We start from the raw sequence: 11,781 nt of genomic DNA, 5'->3' as shown, positions 1-11,781 counted from the left end.
ACACGCGGGACCCAGCGGCGCAGCAGTTTGAATCGCGAGCCAGTGGGCTCCGCACGCTCATTGGACGGCGCGGCGGCACGTGACCAGAACGGGGCGGGCGGAAGGCGGGCAGCACCTAGTAGACCTCCTGCGGCAGAGGGCTCTGCCTCTAGAGACCAAAGTCAGCTCCCCACTCTAGCTGCACGGGGCACGCATACGGGAGAAGGGTGGGCGTGACTGACGGTATCGGGCTGCTTCATCCCCGCAGCCAGCCCACTACACACGCTTGCTTTCTAAAAGGGTCAATTTAAGTGTGTAATTAATCCTGTGACAGAAACGGGGCTGCACTGGGTAGACTTTGCAAGTGCACCTGGAACCTGGAGGTGCTGCTGGAGCTGAGAAGTGGTGAAATGCAGCAAGGTAACAGCCTGTTTCAAGCGGAGGGATATTTATGAACGAGATAAAGAGCACACACAAATGTGTAGTTAGGTGTAAGTGCAGAAAAGAGCCGCAATTCCTTTTATGGTTTCTTCCCTTGATAGAGAATCTTTTTTTTTTTAATTAAATTCGAGTTCTGTGTTTTGTGTTGTATTGAAATTTCAGTTCTTTGCTATAGAGTTATGAATTCTTTTTTGTTACTTAGACAGTCCTACCCCTAGGAATTGCCAGTCTAATTTAGCAAAAGGAACAAATGAGGTCATGACTCTGTATACCCAGGACTTAAACTGTCATCAAATTTCATCACCCCCAGTAAACCAAGAAGTCTAGGCAGGAGGATGGCATGTTCGAGGCCAGCATGAGCTATGCAGTGAAATCCTGTCTCTTACTAAAAGGGGGCAGGGAGGAAACTCCCTTATTATCCTATTCTTATAATCCCTCTCCCTCATTTGCTACTTTGGGTGTATATTTAGCAGCATTTAGAGAATCCAAAAAATTCCCAGAGTGACAATCTATTACTTTTGGGGGAAAAAAAATCAATAAAGATATTTTGTTTACTTCCACTGAGTGAATTCTCATCACAATATGTATTTTTTTCTTTAACCTCTAAATTCTACGGAAGAGGTCTGCATGTCTTTGGCAAGGGCTGCTAAAGGCTGCCTGTGCCTTTGGCACAAGAAACAAAGAGAAAAGAAATTTTAGAGCCTTGACCACCGGGACCTGCCACCACCTACTATAGCTGGGCTGCAAGAGGAACCAAAGTAATTCCATGTTAAACCTAGGACAGTAGTTTTACTTTAAAAAAACCAATCATGGCTTTAATCATTGTGCAGAAACCCAGTCTTGAGACTACAACTCAAGAAGCAGATAGGCTTGAAGAAGATTTAAAAACTTCTGCCCTGATGATCAGGTGCCATAACCCAGCTGCAGCCGAAAACAACCCTGACATTAGCAAGCTTATCTATATTTAGAATTATTTGTATTTTAATGTCTACCTCTACAATCATGGTTATCACATAAAAGGATTCCATCTTCTGAGAACAGGTTGTACCTTTGTGGGGATTTTTTTAAAGAATTATTTTTATTTAACTTTATTATTATTATTTGAGAGACAGAGAGAGAGAGAGAGAGAGAGAGAGAGGAAAAGTGAGAAAGCAAGGCACCAGGTCTGGGATTTGAACCACAGTCAGCCATGTGGGAGTCTAGCACCCTTAACTCCACACCACTTGCCGGCCCCTGTGGGGAGGTTTTCTGGTTCTCAAATATATGGGAAGCCCCTACTGATATTTTGTGGGTATAGGCCAGGAAAGCCAGATGTTTTTCAATGCCTAAAGCTGTGCAACCAACTATCACCCCATGTTCTGCAGCACCTTTTTTTCCCTGTTGTCAGAGAGCACGTGTGCTCATCAGCAAGACATAGAGAAGGAGGGCGAGAAAGCACCCTCCACTGGGGCACTGTCACACCACAATCCCTATCCTCCATCTTTCCATGCCTTTGGGACCCTGGCATGCACATACATGCCTGGCACGCCTCCCACATCACTAGGCTGGGATTCAAACCACAATTGGCTGGATGGAATCTGGCTCTCCCCAACCACTAGGTGATGAGGGATGGCTTGTTCTGCATCACTTTTTAGTGTCTCACGGGACATTGAGGTAAATGAAAAACCTGTTGTAATTATCTGAACCTAGAACTTAATTCAACAGGATTGATTTATTTTAAAATTCAACATAAAAGGAAGTTGAATAAATTATATATCTTTGTTTCAATGTTAAAATGTTTTAATTTACGCTTGAGCAAGATGAAAGTGCAAGGGAGGTTCTACAGTTTACCTCATAAGTTCCTATATCTTAGCATATCATGAGCTTCCCCTTTTTCCTTCCTAGAGGTACCTCTGTTGAATAAACACATAAAAAACCTAGTTCGTTTTTCTCTGTGACTTACCTTCTAGGAACTTAAAGTTGGCTACTTTTGGGGTCAATTGCTAACAACTATAAAAATGTAGTTGTTTCATCTTTCTACTTTATTCTGTGGTTTTATGTAATACTGTAAACTACCTCAGATCTTTTTTAGGAAGAGGCACCCACTTCTTATAAGAAATAAATTGCAGGGCCAGCAGGTGGCAGAGTGGTTATGGCAGCTGGATTCCCACAGTTCCAACCTGAGGGCCTGCAGTTGACAGTTGGCATGGTGATTAAGACAGCTGGACCTCCACATGGCTGACCATGGTTTGATTCTCAGACCTGGCAGCTTGCTTTCTCACTTTCCTGTTCTCTCTCTCTCTTGGTCTCTCTCTGGTCAACTTAAAAAAAAAAAATGACAGTGAATAAAATTTTTTAAAAAATTCTTTAAAAAAGAACAATAAAAAAAAAAGGGGGGGGGAATCCCAGAGCTGGTGCCTTGAAAATCATACCAGATGTGTGTGTGTACATACACAAAATCCTGAGAGGAGGACAGAGAAGAGATTGTGTAGAGCCATCCCCTCTGGGGGGTTGATTTCTCACTTTCTCACTCTCTGTCTTACTCTGTCTCTCTCTTCTATAGTAAGCACCTATGGCAAAAAATTAAAAACTAAAAACAAACAAAAAGAAAGAAAGAAATTTCAATTCTTACATTTGTAAAAAGCTTTCAAAACTTTCTCATATCATCTCATTTGATGGTCACATTTGCTTGGATATTAAATATGAATGCTCCTACTGTACTGTTGATGAAACTGAATGGTTTAAATTACTTCCTTGGAGTACCACAGCCAGTCATTAACAGAAGTTGAACTTAAACCTAGATCTTCTGCCACCAAAGCATGAATATGCAGTTCGGTGTCATTTGCTTACTCGGTTGGTTGGTTTGACTAATACCTTTAGGAATCAAAATGAATAATTTTCAAATATGAAGTAGAATTTCACACATATTATGCAGGTTTGCTTTAGGAGAGAAGGAAGGAGAACACAGATATCTTTCATAAGTCCATCCAAATAACACCAGGAATGAGTTTCATAAAAATCAGACACTTGAGTGTTTTACTAGCCCTTGGATTACGGTTTGGTTTTGATATTAATTTTTCTATTAACTGGGATTGATGGAAAATGAAGTATATATTTAATTAGATTACTGTCCTCATCCCAAGAAAGTCTAATTCCAAGTTATATCTTAATTAAATTCATTTCCGCATTCCAAACAGTAATTTTAATAAATTGCTGGCATATTTAAATGTGAGGCCATCAGGATCCTATAGAAACTTTGATTCAGCCTCCAAATATCTTTACAAGGTGTTAGTACATTGAGAATTGGCTGTTTCACCGTCACCAGCTTCCTTGTCACAGACATTAGGAAATTTCTAGCTGTGGAGGTGAAGGGAGTTGGGCTCAAGTACCTTGCAGTATTGGAAGTTGTGTTTCTCAACCACATTGAGTAGGGAGTGTCTGAGAGTTGTGGCTTTCCTCTCAGGAGAGTTCCCGATTGTCACATTCTGGCCTTCTGCTGCCTGAAAAACTTCCCAGCGTGTTGGTTGAGTCATTGTGAAAAGGCTCCTTGCTGAAACCCACCACTCATGGCTGACATTAGTCTTCAGCCTTTCAGGTTGTATTGCAATTCCATTCATTTGTTTACTGGCATTTAAGCCATCATAAAGGCCCATTTACCAAGTTCTTAAAAGTTTTTTAAACTGGTACTTGATTACCACTGCTCTTGATGTCCACACTGTCACCACTCTTGGGAAATGTTCCCCCAGAATTTATTAATACTATTCACTAATAGAAATTCTCTGAGGCACAGCTGAAGAAGAAAGGATAAATATGTATGGAAAATATGTAATTATACCATTTTGTTAAAAGTGTTGAAACTGTTAAATAATATTTTATTTGAGCTTAAAAAATAAATCCTAGCATGGTGGTTAAGGTACTGGACTCCCACATGGCTGATTGCAGTTCAAGTCCTGGACCTGGCAGCTTGTTTTCTCACTCTCCCCTGCCCAAACCCCCTCCTCTGTTTCTCTGGTGAGTGCATGTGCACTATAGCAAATTAAAATAATAATAATAATAAAAATAAATAAAATAAAATAAAAATAAATAAATGCCACAAAGAAATAATTTATTTATTCACTTATTTATTGAGGAAGTGTTTATGAGAGCCTACCATGGACCAGGTCTGGCTCCAGTAGTTGGAATAATGTAATCAGTAAAACAAAGGTCCTCTCTGCAGGAGCTGACATCCTGAATAGAGGATGGGACGATAAGCCAACTACTACACATGAAAATATAGATCTCAGGTGGTGATTGAGTGCTAGCAAGAAAAGTAGAAGAGTGAAGCAGAGAAGGTGGCTGAGAGAGATGCTATATTGGTTCAGGGGGCTGGGAAGGCATCCTGATGAAGTAACATTTGAGTAGACAATCTGAGTAAAGTTAGGGGTAGATGCATGTTTGTCACAGCCAGGGAACACGACTGGCTGAAGTGAGTGAGTGAAAGGGAAGTGGAAAAGACGGACATGGATCAAGAGTGGAGGGGGCTTTCAGGCTCCATTACAGGCCATGGAATTTGGATTTTATTCTGAATTGGTTGAAAATATTGGAGCAGCAGAGTGTCAAGATCTGAAATAGGGTTTTGTTCCTGTTTGCTAGAGGGTGCATGTGCTTCCCAGATATATATATATATATATATATATATAAAGAGAGAGAGAGAGAAGCACCCTTGCGGGGAACGGTCAATGGCAATTCCCTCTTCTCCATCTCTCCCTTCTTTCTGGATTTTGGACATATATGCATATGTGCCTGGTGTGTTTCTCAAACCTCCAGGTCCTAGACTAGAACTGTGAAGTTAGTCATGTGGGACCTAGCTGTCTTAACCACCAGGCCATGGAGCTAAGCTAAAATAGGTTTATAAGCAACACTCTGTCTGCTGTGTGATAATAGATAGGGATGGGACAGGTGTGGAAAGCAAGAGTGGAAGCAGGAAAACCAGTTAGGAAGCTGTTGCAATCCTCCAGCAGAAAAATAAATAAGTTTGGTTGGTATGGTGCTTTGTGCATAATGACATTCAGCAAGTACTTGTTGGACAAATAAACAAATGAGCAAATGAAACTCAGCTTCAAAAGTTACTTATTTCTTTTTGTAAAGTTTATTTATTTATTTCTCCAGTGAGAGAGAGACGAGCACCCCCAGCAGGTTCTCATGCCATAATCTACTCCAATCTCAGTTGACCCAGGACACAGGCATATTCGCAGATACCTCGTGTGTTCAGGGAGGTCCTGAGATTTGTTTTTAAGACAAATTTTTTGCTATAGGGAGCATGCACTTGCCAGAGAGACAGAGAGACAGAAAGCAAGAGAGCACCCTCTGCCCCCCCTCAGAGGGGATGGCCAAGCATCAATCCCTTCTCCATTCTCCTCTTGGGATTTTGCTCACGCATGCAAACATGCCCGGCATGAGTTTCAAGCCTCCCAATCTGGGACTCAAAATGTCGTGGACTACATGGGTGTCCAGTGACATAATCATTACGCCATCTACTGGTCCCAAGAAAAGTCTTGAGATGTACACTCAGAACCTCCCCGGTGTGGTTCCTATTGAGTTACCATTGCACCACCACCTGGCCTCTGAGAGTTATTCATTTCTGTCTTTACTTTTGTTGTTGTCATCGGTTTAGATTTTGCCAGAGGGCGTGTGTGCTCCCTGGAGAGAGATGTAAAAAGAGAGGGAAAGTAAGAAATCACACACACACACACACACACACACACACCCTGGGGGGGGAGGCTATGCCACAATCTCTTCCCCTTCATTCTCCTCTTGGGATTTTGGGCACACATGCCTAGCTTGTTTTTCAAGTCACGGTGACTGGGACTCAAAGTTCACTGCCAGCCATGTGGTATCCAGAGCCTTAACCACCACCCATCTACTGGCCCCAGTTACTCATTCCTTAAAGATCAGTTTGATTCACTTGATCTATAATAGCTATTTCTTATATGAATGTTTTCAATAAAAAACTAGCTTTCATATCTTTCCTTTAATCGATCAAATTTGTTTCTGAGCTTTTTCTTTTTTTTTTTTTTCAAATCACTAGCGTTCTCTATCCTTGCTTTTCCCTTGTGACTACAGGAAGATACAATCCACACACCCCAAGCCCTGTGTTATGGTCACCTCCCCCACCTCCTGCCTCTCACACTTATACCATTATCATTTAAAGCTACCATAATAGGACCTTTCCAAGGAATCCTGCAAAAATGGATTTTCATTTTGGGGTACAAGCTCAATTTCTGGCACATTACAGCCATGCCATAGAGCAGGTATAGCAAAATATGTTTCTCTGCATTTAGGAGAGTGCATTAAAAATTAAGAAATAGGGAACCAGCAGTTAGCGTAATGGCTATGTCGCTGGACTCCCACGTAGTCGACCGCGGTTCGTGTCCCGGACCCGGTGGCTTAAAACTCACGCCGGGCGCGTGTGCGTGCGTGCCCAAGATCCCGAGAGGAGAATGGAGGAGAAGGGATTGCGGCGTGACCATCCCCCCTGGGGGGTGATTTCTCGCTTTCTGTCTCTCTCTGTCTGTCGGGCGAGCGCACGCGCCCTACAGTGAAAACTCTCTCCAAAAAAGAAAAAAAAAATTAAGAAATAAAATGCTTTAACTAGCATTAATCCTGCCAAGTAATATAGGACGAATTAGAGGAGAAAGATCCTTGAAACAGGAAAGCCATTTAGAAGAGAGATGGGGAATGCAGGCAATTAGCTCTGGAGGTTTCCAGCTCCTGATGTATTAAAACACAAGACTTCTTTCAGTTATTCAACCAAACACCAATCTATAATAGGTACTGCTATGGATAGAAGAAATTTTTATGTATGTAAATAAGGTCCTGAATCATTGATCTTGAGCTAGAACAATACCTAGGTGGGTCTGACCTGGGTCTGACCTAATCATAGAAGTACTTTTAAAAGAGAAAGTTTTCTCCAGTTGGTTGTAGAGGGAAAGTCAGAGACTTGAAGCAGAATTGAATTTGAACCTGAATATGCTTGGAAGCAGACTTTTCCCTATAGACCTTCTATAGGAGCACTCAGCCCTGGCTGATGCTTTGATTTCTGCCTCCTGATACCTGATACACTGAGCAGAGAGGCAGCCACACTATGCCAGATCTCTGACTTCCTGAACTGTGAGCTAATAAATGTGTGTCATTTTAAATCCACTGAATTTGCATAATGTCTTATGGAAGAACAGAAATTGATACACAGTTTATTTGCAAAACTCCTATATGTTTTTCAACTACTGCATGATGATATTAACAACAGAAAACATGTCCATATTTAATGAGTGATTATAAGAAAGAGAGGAGGGAGAAAGACAAGTCAAAAATAGCTCCAAATGTCATCTGAGACAGGCAGAAAGAGTGCACCATTGGGACCAGCAGTTAGATTAATGACTATGTCGCTGGACTCCCATGTAATCGACCACTGTTTGAGTCCCAGATCCAGTGGCTTAAATTCACACTGGGTGTGTGTGCATGCATGCCCAAGATCCTAAGAAGAGAATGAAGGAGAAGGGATTGGGGCATGGCCATCCCCCCTGGGGGGTGATTTCTCGCTTTCTGTCTCTCTGTCTTTGTCTTTCTGGAGAGCGCACACGCCCTATAGCAAAAATCTCTAACAACAACAACAAAAAAAGCACCATTAACCCCAACAAAACAGTTGTCAAAGTAAGCAAAATGAATCACAGAGAAGGGGTCTCAGAATACTATGCCTAAGGATCACCAAGGTAACTAGTTCAAAATTCAACTTAATGAGTGCCACCCCAGAGGTACCTAGAGGTACCTATTCTAAAACTGATTTATAGTTTTGACTATCTACTAGCAGCTCCAAAGATCTATGACATGTAGAGTTCTCTAATCTTGATGAAAGAAAATCTTGATAGTCCTATCTGGAAGGCTGGTGTGTAAGAGAATGTCACCCAGCTTGTAAGTGAGCCTCAGAAACCACTGAGGAGTCTCACCTCAGTACGACACTGCTCTTTTCTACTTCTGATACCTATGCATGTTACAGAGAACCTATTATGCTATACTGGTATTTGAGAGTTCACCTGAGTCTTTGCACCTGCCCCTTGTAAATGCCAAAGACCTAAAGAAGTTGGAATTTGAGGTCCAGTGCCATGACACAAGCTATAGGCCAGTGTTGTGCAATATGGAGCCACATGGGAGGTCTCAGTTTCAAATCCTGGATCTACCTGAATATGTTGGGCACACTGACAGGTACCCATGATCTTGGCTGGGTGGAAAACTAGAGGGAGGATCTCAGTATAGTGAGGTTAGTCTCTCTCTCTCTAATAGAGGAAAGAAATAACCATTTTTTTATACAAAGAAATGGGGTGGGGGGTAGCAGGTGACATTGTGGTTAAGGTGCTGGACTCCTACATGGCTGACCCCAATTCAAGTTCCAGACCTGGTGGCTTGAAAATCACACTGGGAATATGGACATGCATGCCCAAAATCCCCAAGACGAATTACAGCATGGTCATCCTCCCTGGGGAAGGGGGTGACTTATCACTTTCCATCTCACTATTTCTGGTGAGCATACATACCCCTATGGTAAAAACCTTAAAAAGGAAAGAAAGAAAGAAAGAAAGAAAGAAAGAAAGAAAGAAAGAAAGAAAGAAAGAAAGAAAGAAAGAAAGAAAGAAAGAGAGAGAGAGAAAGAAAGGAGGGAGGGAGAACCATGGTTGAAATTATTAGAGTGAGAGATCAGGGTAAGGGACCAGCAGGTGATGTCGTGTTTAAGACACTGAACTCCAGACCTGGCAGCTTTCTTTCTCTCTCTCTCTCTGGGGAGCACGTGTGCTCTATAGCAAATTAAAAATAATAACAAATATAATTATATAAATTATTTTTTTCAAAAAAGAAGAGGGAAAGGGAACCAGCAGTTAGCATAATGGCTATGTCGCTGGACTACCATGTAGTCTACCGCGGTTCGCGTCCTGGACCCGGTGGCTTAAAACTCACGCCGGGCGCGTGTGCGTGCGTGCCCAAGATCCTGAGAGGAGAATGGAGGAGAAGGGATTGCGGCGTGACCATCCCCCCTTGAGGGGTGATTTCTCGCTTTCTGTCTCTATGTCTCTGTCTGTCTGGCGAGCGCACGCGCCCTATAGCAAAAACCTCTCCAAAAAAAGAAGAAGAAGAAGAGAGAGAGAGAGATCAGGATAAGAGCTGGATCAAATTGAGGCCAGCAAGTGGAGCAGTGGTTAAGACAGCCCGATCCCACATGGTCAACTCACAATTCCAGTCCCAGACTAGGTGGCTTGAAAAACATTCTGGGCGCGTGTGTATACATGCCCAAAATCCCAAGAGGAAAATGGAAGAGAAGAAATTGTGGCATGGCCACCCCCCTGGGGGAAGGGTGAGTAATTTCTCATTTTCTTTCTCTCTCTCTCTCCTGTGAGCCCATGCACCCTACAATGTAAACAACAACAACAACAAAAGAGTTGGATCAAATTAAGAGATTAAGAGTTGGGAAAATTTAAATCTTGCAGAAGAATACGGACTTTGAGGGAGGAGATAGAATAGAGGTCCTCTCCGATGTCCCACTTCAGACTTTTGGTTTATTACCATGTCTGACCTGTTTCTCCGGGCCTGGATCCTACTGCTTCACCCCTGTGTCTGGGCTTGTCTGCCCACACCTGGCACTTCACATATTGCAACACCTCAGCCTGGCCTGGACTAGTGCCAGCTCTATTACGGGCTTGGCTATATCTCTGCCCTTGTTTCTGTACCTGGAGGCTTACATCTGGATATCCATTAAAGACCTCCTCTATTTTACTCTTAAAGGCAAGATTCAAGTCTTTGCCTCAGCAGAATCATAAATTGTCACATATTATTAAACTCTCAGGTAGCTGACAAATAGGTAAACAGTAAAATCCAGTACCAGTTGTCTGACGTATAGAACTTCAGCTTAGCTTTAAAAGAAATCTGAAACAGAATAAAATGATCTGCATTTTTAAAAATTCTTCACAAACAGTCCCTGAAATAGGAGATAGATCTGAAAAAACATCAATTTACAAAAAAAGAAAAAAAGGCAACAAAGGCAGTGGAGGAGTGAAGAATGTACAGAACTTTTAGAAAACGGTAAGTGCAGTTTTCACAGCCAGACACATAAGTGGTAAATTGCCCAAAGCAGGGATTGCTTCCTGCAAAGTGAAATATTTAACAGGGAATTTCCACATCCTGGCAGCAACAACAGAGGACCTTGGTAGCTTAGACCCATGGACCACAACAAGTGCAGAAGCTGAGAATGAGGAGGGGAATTGTGGTCAGCACCACAAAGCCAGAAATAGGATGAAACCGAGATTGTGAGGCGAAAGCAGTTGGGGAACAAGGAGGGTCTGTGAGCCTGGGTGGGGGCGGGTTGTCCGCATGTGTTGGGCGGACTTGAAGAGCCAACAAAGGCACAATGCGGATTGTGTTAGGCTACAACACTGCTGCTCTTATTTTCTTTCAGAGCCAAATAACTGAAACCGACTTGGATATAGAAAAACAAAATTATTTTACACTTTTGTCCTTACCAGTAATGATTATATTGGTAAAAGTCACAGACTTTTTTCTTTCTTTCTTTGTTTCCTTCCTTCTTTTTTTAACCTTTGTTTCTTTCTTTTAACTTTCAAAGGTCTTAATATTTTAAATATTTGCTTATTATTTAATCATATTAAGTACATTGAATCTGATAAATTATCTGTGCTAGAAACAATATACACTTTTTCTTTGCTTTTTTTTTATAGATGATCAGTTATTTAATTAGATTCTTGGCAAAAAAATCTAGACCACCAATTTGTGAGGATAAACTCCATTTGTAAGGGCAAACACGGATCGCAGGTAGCCCTGGAGCTGAGGAACAGCTTTGAGTTTTGGTAAAATTTGCAGGTCCACAGCTTTCTGATCAATCTTGCACTGCTCTGAAATCTCATATTTCTCCTTCTCTGTGTCGAAGATCTCACCTTCCTGGTGTCTCGGCTTCCGCAGTTTCTTTTTCTTGAAGTAAGCATCAGTGAGGTGCTTTGGGATTTTTACTTTGCTAATATCAGTTTTCGTGGAGGTGGCAATGACAAATTTCTGGTGTGTTCTACGCAGTGGAACTCGATTGAGAACCAGCGGTCCAGTCACAAGTAGCAAGCCACGGCTCAGCTGCTTCAGGAAAACCACAATCTTGCCTCTGTGGCGTCCAGTGAGGATGATCAGAATAGTCCCAGGAGTGATGCTAGCTCGCAGCTTTCTCACATGCTGACTGAGGGTTTTTTGCCGTGGCTCAACAGCTTTCGAGGTACATCTTCAGTAGGATAATACCTAGGCATTTTGCGCAGTTTAACCACCCGGGTACCACCATTCTTGTCTCCACCAATTGGTTTTGTG

Source organism: Tupaia chinensis, unplaced genomic scaffold (genome assembly GCF_000334495.1).
Source record: "Tupaia chinensis unplaced genomic scaffold, TupChi_1.0 Scaffold000232_3, whole genome shotgun sequence".
NCBI lineage: Eukaryota > Metazoa > Chordata > Mammalia > Scandentia > Tupaiidae > Tupaia > Tupaia belangeri.
The sequence above is the reverse complement of the archived record's forward strand: the minus strand, read 5'-3'. Positions refer to the sequence as shown.